This window comes from Myxine glutinosa, chromosome 3 (genome assembly GCF_964187855.1).
Source record: "Myxine glutinosa chromosome 3, kmMyxGlut1.1, whole genome shotgun sequence".
Lineage (NCBI taxonomy): Eukaryota > Metazoa > Chordata > Myxini > Myxiniformes > Myxinidae > Myxine > Myxine glutinosa.
The window spans coordinates 34,246,596-34,271,254 of NC_136263.1; positions in this window are offsets into that span (position 1 = coordinate 34,246,596).

The window sequence follows — 24,659 nt, forward strand, 5'->3', positions numbered from 1 at the left end:
GAATGTTTGGTGAGCTGATTAATGGTGAGCTGATTAAATGTTTAATCCTAGTCCAACCAACAGGGGTCTTTTTGGGCACCAAGCATACATTTTGATGTGTTATTTCTATATTAGTTTAGCAATGTATTTCATGTTTTATTAGTTTGTTTACATATATGTGCTAGTAACAAATGTGTATGATGTTTTAAGATTCCATCTTCCTGCAGAGTTGCAAGCAAATTCTGTCTGGGGTCCAAAAAGACCCGAGTTGTTTTTGTTCATGTTTTTGCATATATGATCACTTTACATGAGATTTCTACTGAGCGAGTCTGATAAACTCAGTCCACTTAATCAATGACGTCAGCACGAAGGTCTTTACGGTCTTTACTCACCTTACCACTCGCCACCTCCCTCCGCCCACACTCTCCACCCCCCACCCCCACTTCCCCCCTCATCCCCACTCTCCAACCCCCCCCGCCCCCCCACTCTCCACCACCCCTCATATTATTTTTGGTTCTATGCTTCTGAGTAGGATCTTAAAAGTCCCCAGTTGGTTTGTTAATTTTAGATTTTATACATATATTATTTTAATGGTTGTTGACTTTATCAATAAACACTATGTTTAGTCGTTGATGTGAAACTTTGGCAGATTTAGTGAAATCGAGTGCTTTTTGAGTTGGGTGAAAATGCTAAATCGGGTGGAGATTGGGCCAGCCGTTTTCACGGAGGGAGTAGCACGCAGGTCAATGCCGTCTGGAGCAGCGTTTATCTGTCTGTCTGTCTGTCTGTCTGTCTGTCTGTCCATATGTATGTTGCGTGAGTGGTTTTTGAGTGAAATGGAGACCCCAGTTGGTCAGATTAGGCAGAAAAATATGTTGGTAGGGCTAGGGTTAAGGAACAAACCACACTGTATCACCGATGTGCCTTAATGGTGCTCTTCTTCAGAAATAAATAAATAAAATAAAAATAAATAAAACATCTCTACAATATTGAGGCTCATGGTAGAGCAACGTGAGGGAAGAGGCATATAAAGTGAAGGTCAACAATTGGACACAACCAGAGTAGGGAATAAACGAACATTAAAGGAACAGAGGAAGAGTTAATGGGAGTAATAAAGATTGTGGGTAAGAATTGGGAATGACATGACGTGGTGGTGTAAGACATGCTTGAACACCTGGAGGGAACCCTGAACAAGGCATTTTGTGTCAATAATAAACCAGGCAATCTGTACTGATATATGAAAACAATGCAAGAAGACTGAGGGGAATACAATATAACTTACTGTTTCCGTTGTGGGAATCATAATGAGAGCGGAGACAAGACCGTCAATATCCAAAAACTGTGATATCACTGGGTAGAAAGGATGTGCATTCATTACCACATGTACTGTTACCAACAGCCAGTTACTAAAGTTATCGCCCATTTTGGATGGGAACACGTTAAGCGTGTCCATGCTACGTCGATTAGATATAACTACGTCATGACATTACAAACTATGACGTGTTAATTAACTTCATGTCGATGTGTTTCAAGCTCAGTGCCATGTAAATTGAAATAGTACATGCTTGCCAGCTGTCAAGGTCTCTAGAAAACTGAAATCATACATGCTTGCAAGCTGTCAAGGTCTCTTTCTTTCCGTAGCTCTCCCACAGCACCAAGGCGCTCGTTTATCTTGTTCAAATCCAAGAGCGGCTCCAGAATGCTTGCACGTAACAGCCTTTCACCGGCTGCTGTCTTGGTGTGGTTCAGCATTCCAAAGAGGCATAACTTATTCCTGACAATAAACAATCGACAAATGGGTATTCAGATACATAGAGAGCACGGCTGTTAAAATTTTCAAATACCAATATATTGTTGCGGATTCAGGGGTCGGTGCTCCCCTTATCAAGGGGGGTTAATCCCCTTGTCTTTTAAGCTGGCCGTCCCCCAATCCTGGAAATTATGACGCTCCTCCCGGTCGGAATCAGCTAGGGTGATTGGTCAATGAAGTCCCAAATACCTACGTACTAACCCCGACAGCGGGCAGGGAAATAACTCCCGCTCGAACCACGGATAAGATGGAATATTGCCGAGCGGTTAGCAATCCGAGATCCGAGCCGTTAACAAATGACTAAACCCGATCCTGAGCGGTTTCCAAATCGTGCCACAGGTACTCAATTGAAAGAAAGGATGGAGGCGATCGAATAAGAGGAAACCAGAGTAAGGGAAGAACAAAGAGTGGGTTTATTAATTATTTACAAGACCCAAAGAAGAGGAAACGAAAGCATGTACAAGAAGAGAGAAACAAAAGGACACAGGGCAATCTTAACTATACAGTCGTACTTACAACCCCGGACAAACAGACAGACTCACACGGGATGGCAGCTGGTAGGGGGGGAAGGTCCAGGCAGATGGTTCCAGGCAATGGGATCCGGCTCCGGTCCAGGCTCCGGGTCCACGGGCAAAGAACGGCAGGCAGCTTCGCATATTGTTGGCGCGCGACCGGACCTTACATATGTGAGGGGCTCGAATGCTGCGTACGTATAGTGTGCCAAATGCTCTCTCTCTCTCTCTCCCGATAAATCAAGGTCCGTATCAAACGGCAGTTCGTATCAAACGATGGTTCCCTGCGCAGTTCGTTGAAACAAGCGCGCCTCCGCGCTGTCCTCTGGATAACGTTACAATCAGACATCTCCGCGCAGTTCCTTCAATAGCAACGGTCCCCTGCGCAGTTCTTTCAATAACAACGGTCCCCTGCACAGTTCTTTCAATAGCAACGGTCCCCTGCGCAGTTCTTTCAATAGCAACGGTCCCCTGCGCAGTTCTGAAAGCAGTCCACGCGCTTGCGCTTATATAACGCGCTTTGAAATCAATGTGCGCTTCATAGAGACACGCCCGCCAGTGAGCTCACCTCAGCCCTGGTTGGATAGCGAGGGCAAACCGGCTCCGCCCTTGACGGCTCGCTGACAGGGCCACGCCTCGTTCTTGGCGCTCAGCCCCCTTCTTCTCCAAGCTTGACCGCGTGCATAATGGCGTTTGGAGCGAGGCAGCGAACGCTGCTGGGCGAGCAGAGGCGCGTAATAGAATTTGGAGAGAGAGATTGGCAAAATGGACAGAACGTATCTTATTTCATTAATGCAACGCAGATTCAACTATTGGGAACACAGCCTTATCTGAAACACATACTAAGGAAATAACTGACAGTCCTATGGTGTCCTACATGTTGCATATGGACTAACTATGGGTGCGACCTTTGACCTTTTAAATGATGGAATATTTACAAGAAGTGATTATTTATTTACAAAGTGAGGGGTTCTCAAAACCACAACACTGCACCATCCTTTCCTCCAGGCCCGTCCCGGGCCGAAACAACTTTAACTTAGTGTGACACTTATGTGTGGTTACCCTCTACTTTTAACCTCACACTGAGTGCGACAGTTTTAACACTAAATATGTGCCGGATGCTGCGTTGCATTCTACCTAACAGACTCATGCCCACAGACTAACCGAATTGCGGAATTATTTTGAAACTACACATTTAGCCGATGGGGAGCATTATTTACAAAAACACTACTAATTATTTACAAACTGCCACCCAGGACCTGTCTTTTGTGGGAAGAGAAAAAGATCTTTTGAAAAGAGGAAAAATACCACACTGCACTGCACTGATACACCATACCATATGCACCAATAATAAAAATGCACCAAAAGCACCAAAAAGCACCATCATCAAAATGCACACAAAAAAACATTTTAAAATAATCAATGATGTCTGATGTCTTCCTGCTTGTCTGCTGGGCCCATGCTTCCGGTTGTCTTGATCTTCATGCTTGATGTTATTTAAGAATAAAAGGGCACACACTGCGTCCGCTTTTTATGATTTCTGGCCAGCAGGGCCAACGTAGGTTGTCCACTGCATGGCATGGATGCCACTTTAAGAACAGTGGTCCGCAACCAGACACCACTGGCAATAATGGTCGGTCCCAGCAGAGACGCCAGGCCACAGTGCATATTGTCCATAAGGTGGTGCTAGGCCACAGAACGTATGGTCCATGAGTGGAGCCAGTGTGATCCATATGGTGCATCAGTGCAGGCCCGAGGCAGCGAAGGTGCGGGCACACAACTACGGTCACCTGCGCACTCCCCCCGGGCCCAAAAAAACAAGCCCATGAGTGGGGGAAGGAGGACAAGCAAAGCAGGGGCAAGGGCGCAAGGGTAAACATTAATACAAGATAATGCAAGATGGAGAGCGCGGGAGAGCGAGCTAAGAAAGCTCGTCCCTATCCATACGTCACCCCCCATGTCACCTACTCTACCCTTGCCCCTCCCCGTATTTACACTTTTTACAAATTCGTCGCTTTCGTCTTGTCCTTCCCATCCCCTCTAGTTCCAAATTCATCATCAATCCCTCCTAAGGAGGAAGAGATGGAATACAAACAATGTCAACCCCACGTCGAGATGCATCTTACATTCCCAAATGTCTGCCAAAAAAATGTGGTGTGGAGTTTTATCACCCAGGTGAGTGGAATGCGGATGGTGCGAAGAGATTTTCTCCTATCTACCTTCTAAACGACATTAACACTTTAACTCCACCCGGGGTCTTTCCCTGCAAATCCATTGGCCACTTTACTCTATGCGGTTCTAAAAACCAATTCCCATTGCACATACTGTGGTGCTCTCCCAATTTTGGGGTCTCACTCCCCCGAGTTTTCCTTCTGTGCCCTTGCACAATTTCAGGGATGGGTCGTGTGGCTCACCAGCAAGTCCGCTCACCTGCACACCTCCGCCACTGTATGTCGCCACCCGAGCTTACCTGCTCCTCACCCTAACCTACCTGGGGAAGGCCCTCTGGCTCCCTTACCCCACTACCGCCCTCTCTGGCGTCGGGCTACCCGGGTCCTCCTCTGGATCCTCGGGCCCCATTAAACTCTAACTGGCTCCCAGAGCCTACATGCGGCCTCACCTGGCCGACAGACTACCAGTGGCGGAGTGCTCAACCAATCACACACACTAACAGGCCACACGCCCAGCCATTCCATACACTCCTGCACCCATTCAAGCAGTACTCTGCTACTTCCGCACCACAGATGTCAATATCCAACCACAATTTACCTACTCCCTCTACCTACTTTTAAACTACCCTCCCCGGGTACTTGTGAAGGGGTCCATCCTTCCCCCATCCACTGCTGCGCACCATACACTCCACTCCACGTATTCCACAATACTCACTCCACACCATTCATTCCATACTCCATTTACTTCACTTGCACATCATGCAAGTCAATCACCCAATGCACAATCACACACATCCTCAATACTCTGCTCAATACACTTTCACTTCTCCAAACCATTGCCTCAGGCACTCAGATTCTCCCACGCTCACACACACACCTTTCCCAAGCATTGCCTCTCAATTCCTCATTTCAATATGCTCACCAGCAAGACTCTCATACCAATTCCTCATTCAATAAATTTCACCACAAACACACTGCATCATTTAATCTCCTTGGTTTTCCCTCTAACTTAGTGCTTCCCTGTCACCCCTTATACTATTGCACATCCCTCGTCGTTATCAACCATCTACCCTACTCTACATCCCCACTACAGGTACAAAGGTCACGACTTAAATTTTGCTCACCTGTGGTCATCTCTAGTTCCCTAACCATTTATCCTAACCCTCCCGGGCTAGTTTACACTGCCACCCCATAAACCTATAGCTCCTCTGCCTAAAGATATGATGTGAGGGATGGTAGATCTCCCATCCCTCTACACCGTATACCATTTGCCATCATTACTGCTACCATTAATCGTCCACTATGCTTGAGCCTCTCGTTGCGGGAAATACATTATCAAAGCTCGGCTTCGCAAAGCCGGGCAATGAATCCGGATGGTTTGTCTCCTACAGGTTGGGTCCGTCCGGCAGTTTTGATTCTGGGGAGGAGGTTTTGTCGGGCCGAGATTCCATGGTCCATCCCTGCGCAGACCCTTTCGGTCTCCGGCCCGTTGACCCAACCTCACCTGGTCGGAGCACCACCCCCGCCAGACGGCGCAGGTCCGACCTGGCCTTTCTCCGCCGAAATCGTGCCGATCACCTGAACGACGTGGCACCGACCATACAGGGTGGTGCCCGGCCCGAATCATGCACGGCGCTCCGTGCAGGAGCGACGCAGCCACGATACCCGCCGGCCGCCGCAGCACACAAAGCGCACCACGCCCCGAGAGCTCGCGTCGGCTATACGTCGGCCTGAATGCTGTCCCGGTCAACGTCGATGCTCGGCTAGCATGCTCACATCCATACGCTACCCGTTCTATATTCACACATCCAGGTGTCTCCATACACTCCATGCATTCCATGCATTCCTCTCGCGCACATTCTTGCGCATTCATTCTCCTCGCACACTCTGTTATCACACACTTCGTAATACACCTCTCTCGCGCACCTCCTTGCGCACACTATCCTGGTACATACTCCGTACCACTCATGGGGGTGCACTCTTGCATCCACCCATTCAGCGCACACCTACCCACGGGTGTGCAATCCCTCGTCGCACACCCAATCACGCACTCCACAACCAACTCAGGTGTGCATTCTCGCACACGCTCCTCAACCATCTCACACTCTTGGTCACACTCACTCCCACTATCACACCCCGATGTGCATTCGCTTCCACACTCGGCAACACACTCGCGCTCCGGCGCCATTCGCACACGCGTGCCATTTCCACTCACACAGCGCACCACGGACCTCCCACAAACGCCCGGGTTACGCTGGAATCCCAAGCGCGCGAAAATTCTTTTTGCGCTGAACACTTTCCCGAGAACACCTTTTAGCACCATATACCAACCTACTCACCTTGGCGCTTCCTCTTCTTCGCTCCAACACCTGCAAACTTTCATTGGGGTTAAGCACGGCATCACAATGCGAATACAGACTTTGCGTGCATTCCATTTCTTCCTTCCATGAGTGCTTTTCTAAGTCTGTCTCTTCCGCCCCAATTTCCACGATTGATTCGATTTCTCTTCCCAGCCCAACGACCACCGGCGCGCTTTAAAAATTTTCTTTTAATTCTGCGGCCATTGGCTTCTCTATACCCCGGGTCGCGATTTCTATATCCATCCACGTGAGTGTGCTTTGCTCCAACTCACTCAACCTGCGCTCCTCTAGCCGCGTTACCTCGTCGCGTAACCGTGTGCTCTTCCCGCGCAACTCGCGGTCTCTCTCCCTCTCCAATTATTTTGCCTCATACGTGGCTTTGTCCCTCGCCAGCCCCCTCGTTAATTTCTTGGGCTTGACCACGCATGTCCTCCAATTGGCCCCCTAATTTGCCCTCTAATCCTCCCAATATGCATTCTAGCCCCCCAATTTGACCGCCCAATTCATTTCTCAACCCCCCAATTTGGCTTCCCAATTGCTCACCCATTCGGCTTTCCAAATTACCTAACCCTTCTTTCATTTCCCTCATTTCATTACTTTGCACCTCAAAGCACGCTTTAATTTGCGCCATTAAGGTGCCCATATCTATTGGCGCCACGGGCTCGGCTACCGCGGCCATGTGCGCGGCGCCGCCATTTTGTGCGCCTGCAACCCCCACTACCGCACCTTCTTCAATCTCCTCTTCCATCTCTCCCACTTCCTCCCTGGGGTCCTGGATTAATTCTACCCCTTCCTCTACCTCTTCATTTCCCCCCCCCCTCCCCCGGCATCCTATCGCCTTGGGTATCCATGGCATGACTATAATTTGGATGTTAATTTAAAATTTTGGCCGCTCGTAATTTTGACCAAATTTTAAAGATAATATAAAAATTTGGTTCGGGCTTCAAATCCCACACCCCGACACCAATTGTTGCGGATTCGGGGGTCGGCGCTTCCCTTATCAAGGGGGGGGGGGCGGGGTTAATCCCCTTGTCTTTTAAGCTGGCCGTTCCCCAATCCTGGAAATTATGACGCTCCTTCAGGTCGGAATCAGCTAGGGTGATTGGTCAATGAAGTCCCAAATACCTACGTACTTAACCCCGACCGCGAGCAGGGAAATAACTCCCGCTCGAACCACGGATAAGATGGAATATTGCTGAGCGGTTAGCAATCCGCGATCCGAGCCATTAACAAATGACTAAACCCGATCCTGAGCGGATTCCAACTCGTGCCACAGGTACTCAATTGAAAGAAAGGACGGAGGCGATCGAATAAGAGGAAACCAGAGTAAGGGAAGAACAAAGAGTGGGTTTATTAATTATTTACAAGACCCAAAGAAGAGGAAACGAAAGCATGTACAAGAAGAGGGAAACAAAAGGACACAGAGCAATCTTAACTATACAGTCTTACTTACAACCCCGGACAAACAGACAGACTCACACGGGATGGCAGCTGGTAGGGGGGGAAGGTCCAGGCAGATGGTTCCAGGCGATGGGATCTGGCTCCGGTCCAGGCTCCGGGTCCGCGGGCGAAGAACGGCAGGCAGCTTCGCGTATCGTTGGCGCGCGACCGGACCTTACATATGCGAGGGGCTCGAATGCTGCGTACGTATAGCGTGCTGAACGCTCTCTCTCTCCCAATCAATCAAGGTCCATATCAAACGGCAGTTCGTATCGGTTCCCTGCGCAGTTCGTTGAAACAAGCGCGCCTCCACGCTGTCCTCTGGATAACGTTACAATCAGACGTCTCCGCGCAGTTCCTTCAATAGCAACGGTCCCCTGCGCAGTTGTTTCAATAGCAACGGTCCCCTGCACAGTTCTTTCAATAGCAATGGTCCCCTGCGCAGTTCTTTCAATAGCAACGGTCCCCTGCGCAGTTCTTTCAATAGCAACGGTCCCCTGCACAGTTCTTTCAATAGCAACGGTCCCATGCGCAGTTCTTTCAATAGCAACGGTCCCCTGCGCAGTTCTTTCAATAGCAACGGTCCCCTGCGCAGTTCTTTCAATAGCAACGGTCCCCTGCGCAGTTCTTTCGATAGCAACGGTCCCTTGCGCAGTTCTTTCAATAGCACCGGTCCCCTGCGCAGTTCTTTCGATAGCAACGGTCCCCTGCGCAGTTCTTTCAAGAGCAACGGTCCCCTGCACAGTTCTTTCAATAGCAACGGTCCCCTGCGCAGTTCTTTCAATAGCAACGGTTCCCTGCGCAGTTCTTTCAATAGCAACGGTCCCCTGCGCAGTTCTTTCAATAGCACCGGTCCCCTGCGCAGTTCTTTCAATAGCAACGGTCCCCTGCGCAGTTCTTTCAATAGCAACGGTCCCCTGCACAGTTCTTTCAATAGCAACGGTCCCCTGCGCAGTTCTTTCAATAGCAACGGTCCCCTGCACAGTTCTTTCAATAGCAACGGTCCCCTGCGCAGTTCTGAAAGCAGTCCTCGCGCTTGCGCTTATATAACGCGCTTTGAAATCAATGCGCGCTTCATAGAGACACGCCCGCCAGTGAGCTCACCTCAGCCCTGGTTGGATAGCGAGGGCTCATCGGCTCCGCCCTTGACGGCTGGTTGACAGGGCCATGCCTTGTTCTTGGTGCTCAGCCCCCTTCTTCTCCAAGCTTGACCGCATGCGTAATGGCGTTTGGAGTGAGGCAGCGAATGCTGCTGGGCGAGCAGAGGCACGTAATATAATTTGGAGAGAAAGACTGGCAAAATGGACGGAATGGGGCCTATCTTATTTAATTAATGCAACGCAGTTAAACTATTGGGAACACAGCCTTATCTGAAACACATACTAAGGAAATAACTGACAGTCCTATGGTGTCCTACGTGTTGCATATGGGCTAACTATGGGTGCGACCTTTGACCTTTTAAATGATGGAATATTTACAAGAAGTGATTATTTATTTACAAAGTGAGGGGTTCTCAAAACCGCAACAATATATATATATATACAGACTTGGCATTTAATATGGAATATTTTTTTTGTGGGGGTGAACTAATTTTTCAAAATGACTTAGAACCAAAAGTTCATTGGAATTATGGTGAAATTATTCTAGATTTTGTTATTGTGACCTTTAAAAGAAACAAAAACCACATTTGACATTTCGAAACAAATAAATTGATCCTTGAAAGTGATGTAAACTGATATCGAACTCAATTCACGGACAGTACTGTGTTAAACTTCTGGACGTTTTCCAGAAGTATCTCTTTATTTTGCACATTAGCCAAATTTTTTTTCAACATAAACAAAAGCAAAATTATGACTGGGATTACGGACAGTAAAATTACAGTTCAGTACTTCGTGTAACCCCCACGAGCATTCAGGAGAGCACGTACATGTCGAGGCATGATGTTCACGAGATTTGCCAAGGTTTGGACAGGAATCGCTTGCCATGCAGTTGCATAGCCTGCTGCAATTCACGCAAAGAGGCAGGCTGCTGGTCCAAGTTGTCGATTTGACGTGTTAATTCTGCCCACAAGTTCTCTATTGGATTCATATCCGGGGACATGGCAGGCCACTCCATATGCTCTACACCACGGTCAGCAAGAAAGTGTTGGATCATGCGAGCACGATGAGGCCGTGCATTGTCATCTTGGAAGACAAAGTTTCCTCAAAAGGCTGCACGAGCAAATGGAAGCAATGTTTCTTCCAGAATGACCCTGTACTTGAACTGGTTCAGGTTTCCATTCAGAACAACCAGGTCAGTTTTGCCCCCTGCATGAAAAGCAGCTCAAACGGTCACCCCACCACCTCCATCTTGGACTCTTGGCACTATACAATCTTCGTTGTGGGCTTCATGCACTTGTCTGCGCACTCGGACGCGGCCATCTTGACGATAGACCAGAAATCTAGACTCGTCACTGAAGGTCACGTGATTCCAGTGTCCTGGCTGCCATTGACGGTGCTCTCTGGCCCACTGCAATCGGCGCTGGCTGTGTTGTCTGGTCAGGCGTGGCTTTCTCAGGGGACGCCTGGCACGATAGCCTGCTTGAACCAGTCGTTGGTTGACTAGCCTTCTGGATACAGGCACATTTGTCAGTTGCTGCCACTCAGCCCTAAGCCGATTAGCTGACTTGGTACGGCCATTGCAGACTAACCGGTGCAGCTGACGATCATCTCTCCTTGTGGTTATGCGTGGACGTCCTGGCCTCGGTATTGGAGTAGGGACACCCCTCTGAGCATTTCGTTTCAGGATCTTTGACACCTGACCTTGAATGATGCCATACTGCCGAGCAATAGCACGCTGTTTCATGCCAGAATTTCGTAAGGCCACCACTCCATGACAAACAGCATTGTCAAGTTGACGGACCATCTCCAGAGGAAGCGGCAATAACTTTTGTAGACGTGCAGCAGTTGTTTTCCACTAATACAGAACGCAACAACCCTTATATACCCGATTGTGAAGCCAATCGTCAAATGTACCTGTCCTTACATTTTATCACGCCACCTGTGATATAATCCTGTTATTGACTTCTTGCTGCGAAAGACAATCAGTGACATGGTTCTTTCAACAAAGAAATCACCGAAGGGTAAAATAAACTCACCAGATTGATATACTGAGTTCAGAAAGTAAACCCAAGTCAAGAAAAAAAAAAATATTCCATATTAAATGCCAAGTCTGTATATATATATATATATATATATATATATATATATATATATATATATATATATATATATATATATATATATTGTTGCGGATATGAGGACTGTATTTTTTTGATTGTGTGTATTATTATTATTATTGCTTGAGTCTGCGCCTCCTGCCTCCGGAGCTCTGTAAAGGTCAAAGGGCGTCCCATAATTAGTCCATAAAGCATCCACACCACAGCTAATCATAGAATACCCCTGTTCGATAGCGTATATCTTATTATGTGTTTTAGGGTAAGGCTGTGTCTCCCATTAATTGAAATACTCCATTGCACCAGTGAAAGAGATAGATTCCCTTCATTCCCATTCCCAAAACTTCCATTCCCCCTTTTCGTCAATTGCCATTCGCATTGCCAACTGCATTTTGGGCGGTTTTCTCTTCATCCGCCATTGACCACGAGGCAGGGTTGGGGAAGAAAGGCGGGTCCCCACCTCGTCATAGAGGGGAGGAGTGAGTCATCCCCACTCATCCAACCACGAACAAGGGGTTGGACTTGGAGAGGGTGTGGAAAGAAAGATCGAGGAGGTTCGCGAAGGTTGAGGGGCGGGGCCTATATAACCCGCAGGCAGGGCGTTTCCCAAGCGGCAGACGGGAGATGAACCATTACAGAGAGACGAGAGGGAGTCCAAGGAGTTGAGTCCGAGAGAAGTCCAGAGTTGCGCTGCAGATCGAGCCACCGAAACTGCACTTACTGCAGCTCGAGCCACCGCAACTGCATTTTACTGCAGCTGGAGCCACCGAAACTGCAGCCACAGCAGTGTGAGGCCTGGACGGCAGTTTGGAGCAGGGCCGCGAAGGAGCGGCGGCTGCCCAACGAGTCGATCGGTTGCAGGACCAGTTGGACCTCCCTATCCCGCCAGCCATTCATCTCCCGCCAGTCCTATCATCATTCCCCGCGTGAGTCTGTCCTTGTTTGTTCTGTCCCTGGGTTAATTAAGACTGTAGGTAAGCTAGCATTGCACTGTGTATCTAATCCCGTCTGTAAATAAACGTGACTGCTTTCTTCTTGATTATATGTGTAAATAATAAACCCAATTACTCCTTTTCTCGTCTTATAAATTTTCCTCTTTGCATTCGGTCGCTTTAGAGTTTTCCCGATTGAATAGCGGTGGCGCGATCCGGCCAAAGTTTGGGGCAAATCGGGTATTAGTCGGGGAATAACTGTTCGGCCGCGGTTACACCACCGCTCGGTCAAAATAACATCTTAACCGCGTCCGTAACAATTGGTGTTAGGGAGTGAGATACGGACCCGAAGCGCGCTTAACGCGCTCAAAATTACAAGCTGCTGGAAATTTGTGTTGTTTTACAAAAACCCGAATTTTGAAATCGCGCCATGGCTGGTCAAGGCGATCGGATGCCGGTGGGTGAGCTAGAGATAGACGGGGTGGAATCGACCCAGGACCTAGGGGAAATGTATGTGGATGAAAGAGAGGAGGAGAACATTGGCAATGTGGTTGAGGGGGTATCAGACGCACAAAATGGCGCTCTCGCGCACGAGGTTTCAGGCGCGCAAAAAGGCGCCTCGCACGAGCGCGCGGTAGCCGAGCCCGCTGTATCAACGGGCTTTAACATGCAGCCGATTGACATGCAGGCCCTCATTGCGCAGCTACAGGCAGCTGTACAGATGAGTATGGGGAGCCAAATTGAGCGATTGGGTGAGCGATTGGAGGGCCAAATGGGGGTAATGAGGGACGAAGCGAGGGGTACCGGTGAGGGGTTAGACAATGGGATAAAAGAGGTAAAGAATGGGTTAACGGGGGTGGAAAATAGAATGGCTGCCCAGGAGAATCAGTTAGAGGGGGTGAAAAATGGGTTAATGGGGTTAGAAAATAGGATGGAAGACAAATTGCGGGAAATAGGGGAGCAATCCGCCCGGGAAATCGAACAGATGGGGAACCAGATAGAGGAGGTGAAAATCGGGTTAGAAAGTAAACTGGATGCTCAGAGGGATGAATTGGGATAGATGAGGGTAGCATCTACAAAAGAGAGGGAGGAGATGAAAGAGGAGATACGACGAGTGTAAGTGAGGAGGTCTCGGGGGTACGCGAGGAGGTAAAGCGAGGTGAAAAGCGTATAGAGAAAGAGGTGAGGAATGGGCCGGCAAAGTTACAAGGGGAAATAGAAGATCTGACGGAGGAGGTGGAACAGCTGACAGAGGGACAAACGGAGTTAGTGGAGCAGGTTCAAAGGAACACTGCGGTACTAGGAGGGTTAAAGGCGACACAAAAAGAAATTAAAAATGACTTAATAGCGACACAGAGGCAATGTCAGATGGTACGTGAGGGACTGACAATGAGGTTGGACGAGGTGACAGAGATAATGGAGACGAAGGACCGGCAGGTAAGGACGCACATAGAGACGGTCACGGTAGCCTTAGAGGACGAACTTGAGGAGACGCACCGGGAAATAAAAGAGGTGAAGCAAAAATTAGAGGAAGTAGAAGAAGAGGTGAGTGAAATTAAGAAGAGACGGACAGAAACTAAGAGAGAAATACGGGAGGAGGTGATGGAATATGTACAAGGTCGGTGCTCAACTCATGATGTGCTACTCACTAACCAAATAAAGAGTTTGCAGGTGGCAGAAGAGGTGCGACGAAGAGGTGCCAAGGTGAGTGGCGATATAATCGGAAATGTACATGATGTGAGGGGAGCTTCAGTCGGCTTGGGGGTTGTTGTGGACCCGGGTGTTCGTGAGAGGCCGTTGGTGAAGTGTGCGACAGGAGTGGTGTGCGAAAAAAGAGGTGTGCGAGAATGTCCGACCATGGGGTGTGTGAGGAAAAAGTGCGCGCCGAGGAGTGAGTGTGCTGTCGAGAGTGAGTCGGTCGTAGCGCGTGTGCGAGGGAGCACATGGAAGCGCGTAGTGAGGAGTGTTACAGAGGATGTAACGGGAGAGTGTGCCGTCAAGAGTGAGTCGGTCGTAGCGCGTGTGCGAGGGAGCACATGGAAGCGCGTACTGAGGAGTGTTACAGAGGATGTAACGGGAGAGTGTGCCGTCAAGAGTGAGTTGGTCGAAGCGCATGTGCGAGGGGGTACATGGAAGCGCGGTGTGGTAAGTGTTACGGAGGAAGTAACGAAAGAGTGTGCGCAAGAGGATGCGCGAGAAAGGTGTGTAACAGACAGGTGCATGGGGAAAGAGTGCGCTGTCAAGAGTAAGGGGGAATGCACGCCTGTGGTGAGTGTTACAGAGGGTGTAACGGGAGAGTGTGCGCAAGAGTGTGCACGAGAAAGGTGTGTAACGGACAGGTGCATGAGGAAAGAGTGTGCTGTCGAGAGTAAGGGTGAGTGCGCGACAGAGAGTGGAGGTGAAAGTAGTGAGAGTGACACGGAGCGTGAGTTGGTTGTGACAGGTGAGCGAGGATGTACACCTGGAATGGAAGGATGCACACCTGGAATGGTAGAGCGTGTGTGGGAATGCACACTTGAGTTGGTCGTGAGGCACGTGGTTGGGTGTGCGAGTGAGAGCACACCTGTAATTGTCACAGAGGAGGTGACCGAGAAGGGGGCGCGAAGAGGTGTTTTGGTGAGGTGTGCGGACGACGAATGTGTGCCAAGGTGTTCGGTGGTCAGGTGTGTGACCAAGTCTGTGAGCGGAATGAGTGTACCTGGGTGTGTTGGAGAAGGTGCAATGACAAGGAGCATGGGAACAGCTGGGTGTATGAGCAAGGAAGGGGTAGCGTATGCATGTGAGCATGCAGGTGAGGCATCGACGGTAACCGGGTTAGCGGTTAGAACGACATTTAGCCGAATCGGGCCCTCGGTGCGTGCCGGGCTTTGCGTGCCGCGAGAACCAGCGGGGATCCAAACCGCGGCGGGTCCGAAAGGACCGCCGTACGCGATCCACGCTGGGCCTCGCTTTGAACGGCCGCGTCCGTGCTCCACTAGGCGGAGCGGGCAGCCCGATAGGAAGGGTCGTCATGGCGACCACTTTTTGTTAAGGCGTTCCGGCAGGTCGAGATCGGGCAATTGGATGGCTCCACGCCGAGGTGGTGCGTGGGATCTCGGCCCGGGTAAACCTCCTTCCCTGCACCGAATGTCGGACGCATCCAACCGCCGGTACCAAAGAACCCGCATTCATTGCTCGGCTGTACGAAGCCGGGCTGTAGACGTGAATTGGCGCACCGAGAGGATCTAATAAGTAGACGGGTGATGAGGTTAGTGTTTTGGACCCAAAATTAGAAAAAGGCAAAATTTGATGATTGGTACGGTGATTGGCAGATGATTGGGAAAAATTTTGATTTGTTGGATTTGGACGAGCGAAATTGATAGTAGGACCTCCCCGATGTGGTGGGATGGCAAATCCACCATCCCTCACAGAGGGGGGCAAAGGAGCACTAGAGTTATGGGGTGTATGGCAGTGAAAACTAGCCCGGGTGGGTTAGGATATTGTGTGTAGGGCCCTAGAAGATGACATTAGGTAACGTTAAGATTAGTTAGTGACAAGGATACCTGTAGTGGGGACGCAGGTAGATTAGTGTGGATGATAATGACGTGGTATGTGCTTAGTTTAAAGGGAAGACGGGGAGCACTAAGTTAGCAGGGTAACAGGTAGATGAGATGATGCCGTGTGAGTGTTGGAGGTGTATTCAAGTGTATTGAGCAGTGTGTGAGGATTGAACAGGTGTGATTGCACAGGTGTGCAACTGAACAGGTGTATGGAGCAGTGTAGGAGGGAGTAGTGGTGATTGCGTGTGGTGTTGACCAAATGGTCCAGGAAGAGGAGGAGGGTGCAGGTGGCACCAGGTGATTGCACAGGTGTGCAACAACAGGTGTATGTGGCTATGTGGAATAAATGGTTGTGTGGAATACATGGAGTGTGGAATATATGGAGTATTGGAATGGATGGTCGTGGAGTGAGTATGCTGGAAATTGTGGAGTGGAGTGGATGGTGCGAAGGTGTGAATGGGGGAAGAGTAGACCCCCATCACGAATACCTGGGGCGGGTAGTGTAAGTGTTAGGTAGAGGGTATAGGTAAATTGTAGTTGGATATTGGCATCTGTGGTGCGGGTGGAAGAATGATGTTCGGATGGGTGCATTAGTGTTGTGGAAATGGCTGGGCGTGTAGCCTGTTAGTGTGTGTAGTTGGTTTGGGCACTCCACCACTGTGAGGATGTCGGCCAGGTGAGGCCGCAAGTGGGCTCTGGGAGCCGGTAGTTGTGGATGGGGCCCGAGGATCCGGAGGACGGACCCGGGTAGCCCAGTGCCAGAGGGCACCAAGGGGTGACAGAGCCAGGAGGGGCCTTCCCCAGTTAGTTAGGTTAGGGTGAGGAGCTAGGTAAGCTCGGGTGGCAACTGCAGTGGTGGAGGTGTGCAGGTGGGTAGACCTGCTGGGAGAGATACACGTCACAGCCCAGAAATTGTGCAAGGGCACCGGGAGATGAATCGGGGGAGTGAGACCCCAAATTGAGAAGCACCACAGTTTGGTCAATGGGAATTGGTTTTTAGAACCCATAGTGTAAGTGGCCAATGGATTGGCAGGGAAAGACCCCGGGTAGAGTAAAGAGTGTTAAAGTCATTTAGAGGGTAGGTAGGATGAAGGATCTCCTCGCAGCATCTGCATCCACTCACCTGAGGTGACAGGACCTCCACACCATGCCAGGTTGTTTAATTATTTTGGATGCAAATGTTTGGAAGGTGAGACGCATCATGACGTGTGTGTGACATTGTGCTTGATGTTCCATCTCTTCCTCCTTATGAGGATTGATGATGAATTGGGTGATGGCAAATTTTGAAGTAGAGGGATTGTGGAGACGAATTTGGTATAAGGAAAATAAGGGGAAGACGTGATGGTAGCGACGGATTGGTAATGTGTAGATTTTGTACATATGGGGTAAGGGCAAGGGTAGTGTAGGTGACAGGGGGGTGACGTACGGTAGGGACGAGCTTTCTCACTTCGCCCTCCGTACGCATTTCGCCTTGCATTGCCTTATTGATGTGTGCCCTTGCGACCTTACCCCTCGCTCATTTGTCTCTTTTGTCTCCCACATGACCTGTGCGCCATTGGGCGCCGAGGGGAGCGTGCGTGAGTCCTCCATTGTGCGCCCGGAATTCCCAGAACCAGCTGTCTGCATCGATGCACCACATGATGGACCACATGTCGGTGGCCGAGCACCACTTATGGACCCCATGGGTTGGGGCATGGCCCCTCTGCTGGAACCGGCCATGAGGGCCCGAAATCTTGCTGGCGGACCTTGGCCACAGGGCACCGATGCCCCACAGGTGAACCACACGTAGTCGGCCCTGTGGGCCATAAATAAAATAAAATAAAAAGGACACATTGGGTGCATTTTTCAGTTCAAATAGGCCGCCAGTAAGAAAAGCAAAAGAAAAAGACAACATCTGGAAGAACAAATAATAATAGCCAGCAGAGGGAGCCGAAGAGCAAGAGACCACCTGCAGGGTTAGGGGTTGTTGATTTATATTTATTATTGAACATGCATTGAACACTGATGAACTGTGGTGACTGCACCGATTGGTGCTTGAGGGTGTGTTGGTGCGTTATAGGTGCTTTCATGGTGCATTGATGCAGAGCAGACTGTCTCCCCCCCAGAAAGAACAATTACAGGTCCTGGGTTAGTTTTGTAAATAAAAGCAGAGTCATTGTAAATAATGCTCCCCACCGTCAATGTATAGTTTGAAGACCATTCCGCAATTCGGTTAACTGTGGGCGTAAGTCTGTTAGGCAGGGTGCAATGGAGCAGCGGGACACATTTATTTATGTTTTAAAAACTGTCGCACTCAGGGTCAGGTTAAAAGTAGAGGGAACTACACCTACGTGTCACACTAAATAAAAGTTGTAGGCCGGGAGGTGCCTAAGAGGAGGAGGGTGCAGTGTTGCGGATATGAGGACTGTATTTTTTTGATTGTGTGTATTATTATTTTGCTTGAGTCTGCGCCTCCTGCCTCCGGAGCTGTGTAAAGGTCAAAGGGCGTCCCATAATTAGTCCATAAAGCATCCACACCACAGCTAATCATAGAATACCCCTGTTCGATAGCTTATATCTTATTATGTGTTTTAGGGTAAGGCTGTGTCTCCCATTAATTGAAATACTCCATTGCACCAGTGAAAGAGATAGATTCCCTTCATTCCCATTCCCAAAACTTCCATTCCCCCTTTTCGTCAATTGCCATTCGCATTGCCAACTGCATTTTGGGCGGTTTTCTCTTCATCCGCCATTGACCACGAGGCAGGGTTGGGGAAGAAAGGCGGGTCCCCACCTCGTCATAGAGGGGAGGAGTGAGTCAGCCCCACTCAACCAACCACGAACAAGGGGTTGGACTTGGAGAGGGTGTGGAAAGAAAGATCGAAGAGGCTCGCGAAGGTTGAGGGGCGGGGCCTATATAACCCGCAGGCAGGGCGTTTCCCAAGCAGCAGACGGGAGATGAACCATTACAGAGAGACGAGAGGGAGTCCAAGGAGTTGAGTCCGAGAGAAGTCCAGAGTTGCGCTGCAGATCGAGCCACCGAAACTGCACTTACTGCAGCTCGAGCCACTGCAACTGCATTTTACTGCAGCTGGAGCCACCGAAACTGCAGCCACAGCAGCGTGAGGCCTGGACGGCAGTTTGGAGCAGGGCCGCGAAGGAGCGGCGGCTGCCCAACGAGTCGATCGGTTGCAGGACCAGTTGGACCTCCCTATCCCGCCAGCCATTCATCTCCCGCCAGTCCTATCATCATTCCCCGCGTGAGTCTGTCCTTGTTTGTTCTGTCCCTGGGTTAATTAAGACTGTAGGTAAGCTAGCATTGCACTGTGTATCTAATCTCGTCTGTAAATAAACGTGACTGCTTTCTTCTTGATTATATGTGTAAATAATAAACCCAATTACTCTTTTTCTCGTCTTATTCCTTTTCCTCTTTGCATTCGGTCGCTTTAGAGTTTTCCCGATTGAATAGCGGTGGCGCGATCCGGCCAAAGTTTGGGGCAAATCGGGTATTAGTCGGGGAATAACTGTTCGGCCGCGATTACACCACCGCTCGGTCAAAATAACATCTTAACCGTGTCCGTAACAATATATATATATAAATACATACACATACTTGAGTAGAAGATACCTTTTGAAGAGATAGATAGGGTTGGTGGGGTTGGTTCTAACAAAGCAACAGCTTTCGCAAATAGTTAGACAATATTGTTACGTTTGTAAAGGGTAGGCAATACCTTCGTCCAAGTAGAATTGTATAGATTAGTGCGCTCCGACTGTCGTGAAGAAGAAGAAACCTCGATGTATGATAAGTAGAATATTTGTGTAGACCGGATGTCGTGTAAGTGTATCTTCGTCCCCATGAGAGGGGTGGGATTTGTTAATTAGCAAGGGATTATGGGTAATTAATCCCCTGTATGTAATTGCCTCTAATATTTTCCTGTGTTCCTTATGACACTGCACTACAGACACCTAGTAAGAAATCGGCCATTATCCACACTAATTAAAAACCAACCCAAAACCAGGCATGAAGCATCACTGTGGGTAACACCGACTTGGTGAGCACACGGGACAGGCAGGGCCATGAGCCACGCCCCAAAGAGCAGTGATTGGTCCGGGATTTGATTGGCACAAAGACTGGTAAGATGAGACTCGCTGATAGGAGCGGACACAGAGACGTCGTGGGATGACATCAGAGTACAAAATAGTTAGAGCGGCGGACATTTTCTCTCTTGGGTCCGGACTTTGTTGGTGAACGGTCACCGAAAAGCTCTCTCTCAGCATCGACATTTTATCCCTCTCAGCATCGACATTTTATCTCTCTCAGCATTGACGTCCTCTTGGTTCTTCTCGTTCTGGACCCCATAGCGATGGTCACACTTTGCTCTCTTGCGCAAGGAAGATTCATCGTGGGCAGTCGTGTTCCGACATCTTGATAGTGGTCGTGAGGAGGCGGAACTGCAGTTTCCCAAGCAAGAACGACGAGTGGACAGGCGCTGCCTGCTCGGTCGCTTTGCGCGCGGAGCCCGGGGAGAGGGGGCCGCAAGGAGGGCCTACTACGCGCCAACGAGCGCGTTTTCGAGCGCAAAGACGCAAAGGCCTCAGATGATCTTGATGGTTCCTGACGAGATACACCAGCTGCTTTGAGCTAAGTGCCACAAATAACGCATATTTATTTTTCAGTTATATTTCCCTTTGTCTGAATTTGGGTCTGTGAGGGAGCGCTCTGGAGGTTGAAAGAGATGACAGTACGGGAGGCATTAAAAGAGAGGCTGAGTAGGGTAGAGGATGATGTGGTTGAGCTTGAAAGTGGTTGGATGTCAATGAAAGCTAGTCTGTTGGGAGCCGTTGGTGAGGTATGTGGATGGACAAAAGGACCACCGAGGCACTCGAAAACATGGTGGTGGGATGATTAAGTTGGAAAGAGGATTGACAAGAAGAGGAAGAAGTTCAAGGAGTGGCAGAAGGCGAAGGGTACGGGAGCAGAAACAGCAGAGCATGAAAGTTATAAGGCAACCAAGAAGGCTGCAAAGAAAGAGGTAGCAAAGGCGCAGGAGGCATGTAGGAAAATGTTTGGAGAACGCTTGGATTCGGAAGAGGGTCAGAGAGCAGTATTCAGGATTGCAAAGCAGATAGCGAAAGAGAGGTGTGATGTGATGGGGGTGAGTTGCTTGAAGGATGAAGTGGGACAAATCGTTGTCGACCCAGATGGAATTAAAGGAAGATGGAAAAGATATATGGAAATGCTGTTGAATACAGAGAATGAATGGGATGGCAACATAGAGGGTAACCCAGTTTTAGGACCGGCAGAGAAGATAACTGAGAAGGAAGTTGAGGAAGCGATAAAAGCAATGAAGAGTAGAAAAGCGGGAGGGCCGACGGGAGTTGTGGGAGATATATTGAAGGCAGCAGGAAGTTGGGGTGTGAAGAGAATGACAGAGATCTGTAATCTGGTGGTGAAAGAAGGCCGCATTCCAGTGGATTGGGAACTAAGTACCTTCGTCCCTCTATACAAGGGGAAAGGTGACCCTCTGGAGTGTTGCTCGTACCGAGCGATAAAGTTATTGGAGCATGGAATAAAGGTATTGGAAAGGGTGTTGGAGAGGAGGATAAGGAAGAAAGTGAAGATCGACGAAATGCAGTTTGGATTTATGCCAGAAAGAGGAACGACAGACGAGCTTTTCATTATGAGGCAGTTGCAGGAGAAGTACATGGAGAAGAGGAAGAAGTTGTTTCTTGGGTTTGTTGATCTGGAGAAAGCATTCGATAGGGTTCCATGCAAAGTACTGACATGGGCATTGAGGAAGTTAGGAGTGGAGGAATGGTTGATCAGAGTTGTGATGGCAATGTTCAAAAGAGCGTGCACAGCTGTAAGGACGAAGGACGGGAACAGTGGTGAGTTTGAGGTGAAGGTGGGAGTGCATCAGGGGTCGGTACTAAGTCCCTAACTATTTGTAGCTGTGATGGAGGTGCTGGCTCAGAACGTAAAGGAGGGTTTACCGTGGGAGTTGTTGTATGCAGATGATCTGGTGTTGATTGCGGAATGTATTGATGGACTGAAGGAGAAGATGAACAAGTGGAAGGAATGTATGGAGACAAAATGTCTGAAGGTGAATATCGGAAAGACGAAGGTGATGGCAAGTGGTAAAGCATGTCGTGAGGTGGAAAGAACTGGGAAGTGGCCCTGTGCTGTGTGTAGGAAGGGTGTCGGAGTGAACTCCATTCAATGTACAATGTGCGCTGAGTGGGTTCATCAAAAATGTAGTGGTCTGAGAGGGTCATTAACCAGTGTGGCAGCTACATTCAAATGTAAGGTGTGCACAGAGGGAGCTGCAGATGGAGGAAATGTTGAGTTGGATCTTGGAGACGGCGTGAAGCTGGAAGGTGTGAAAACATTTTGCTACCTCGGAGACATGCTGAATGGAGAAGGTGGATCAGACTCGGCAACGTTTGCTCGAGTGAGATGTGCATGGAAGAAGTTGTGGGAACTGAGTGGCATGCTGATGAGGAGGGGAGTGTCGTTGAAGCTGAAGGGAAAGGTGTATACTGCATGTGTGAGAAGTGTTATGATTTATGGGAGCGAGACATGGGTAATGAACGTAGAGCAGCAACGAAGGTTGGAAAGGGTGGAAATGCGAATGGTTCGATGGATGTGTGGAGTATCGTTGAGAGAGAGGAAGACAAATGATGAATTGTGAAAGATGATGGGAATAGAGCCTGCGATTGATGCTGTGAAGAGGAACAGGTTGAGATGGTTTGGTCATGTGTTGAGGAAGGATGAAAGTGACTGGTTGAGAAGAGTGATGGAAATGAATGTAGAATGAAGTAGAGGACGGGGAAGACCGAGAAAGACTTGGCTAAAGATGGTGGAAGAAGAAATGCGGGCAAGGGGGTTAACAAGGAGAGATGCAGTAAATAGGGCAAAATGGAGAAGATTGTCATGGCGATCGCAAGGCTAACCCACGCTCTAGCAGGGAAAATGGCCTTTAAAATGCATGTTGTTGTTGTTGTTGTTGTTGAGGGTGCGCTCTGATTAGGAATATAGTTTTATCGTGTTTTTCTTTGTTTCCGGCATATTCTTTAATAAATCCGGTATCTTTGTACATTATAATTCCGTGTCGGTTTCAGTCGATTTATTGCAGAGCCGAAGACGTCGGGTAGACTCGTGAAGGTAACCTCTTCGGCTTCTCCCCCCCCCCCCCCCCACCCCCTCGCCCCCACATGTATTCTCTGCTATATTTTGACTTAATGCCCCGGAGTGTTAAGCTCACTTGATCCTCCGTGTGACCCTGCGGTGTTCACCAGAGGGTAGACACATGACAATATTAAATTAACATTTGACATTTAACTGTCCCCCCCCCCCCCCACTCTCCTTTCGCCCTTCCCCTCTCTCTCCTCCCACCCTCCGCCCCCCCTGTACTTACTCCTGCGCCCCCTATCCTCTCCCCCTCTCCGCTCCGCCTTTCCTCGCCTCTCCTCTGCCTCTGTCTTCCCCTGCCTTCCTCCTTTCCTCTCCCCCAATCTCTCCTCTCCCACAATCTCTCCTCTCCTCCCACCTCGCGAGGAGGACAGAGAGTTAGGGTTCTGAGGGGTGAGTGGGTGAAGGAGGGGAGATGGACAGAGTTGGGAGGTGGAGGTTGATAATTTGAGGTGGAGTGGTTGGGTTATGTCGGTGGGTGGGAGAGGAAAATTGAGAAGTTGTGGTGGGTCAGGGTTAATGGTGGGGGAGGGATTGGGTTGGGAGTTTGAAGACTTGGAGTGCGGAGGTGATTGAAGTCTTTGTGGTGGAGGAGAGGTTGAAACGTGCGATTTGGGACTGGGGGTTGATGACTTGGGATTTGTGAGGCATGGGGGACGGGTGACTTGAAGTCACATTTTACATTGTGTGGATGTTCCATGGGTTGCAGCTCGTCCACTATAATATTGTCGCATTGCCGGCGATTAAGATCACCGGTGACGGACAGCCGAAAGAGTTTTTTTTACTCCCGAGGTGTCCGGCCGAAAATGGTGGTTCTGGCACGCGCGAGATGAAAGGTTGCGAGACGTTTATCTGGCGAAACACACGGGTTTATTCCCGAACCCACAAAACATGCAAACACCACAATAAATTCAACAAATAATTTTATGAAAATAAAGCAAGGGGTGAAAATGTCGAAATAAATGTTGAAGTAAATTATATTCCGAACTGAGGTACCTCCACATACGAACTCAAATACGATCACACAGGGGAAAATGAAATAAAATAAAACCACTTCAGCCGGCACTTGGCTTTGGCCTCAATGAGTTCTTTTGATGAGGTCGGCAGTGGCCGTTGAAGCTCGAGGCTCGAAGCTCAAAGCCTCCCTCCGAGGGGAAGCTCAGAATGGTGGCAGCGCCGCACGTCGATGGTCGCCCTGGTGGCCAGCTCGGGAGGATTGCCTCCTTATTTTCTCCACCGCTCTTTTATTGTTGCCATTGTGGGGGAAGGACAGCGCAGCCCCCAGTGCCCCCGCAGACCACCACCGCTAAAACGTCCTCACGCTGGTTCCCAAATAAAAACCACTCTCCTTTTCACATACAAAAAATGGCCAGCGTCTTGTTCGATCAGAGACTCGTATTTACTCCTGAGAGCCAATCGTCTCGTTCGCCTCTTAGTTCGCCCGGCCCACATCCCACGGTTGAATCACGCCCCTCGGGGCGTGGCCTCACGGCTTTTCTTGACCACCCATTTCTCCACCTCTCGTGGGTGG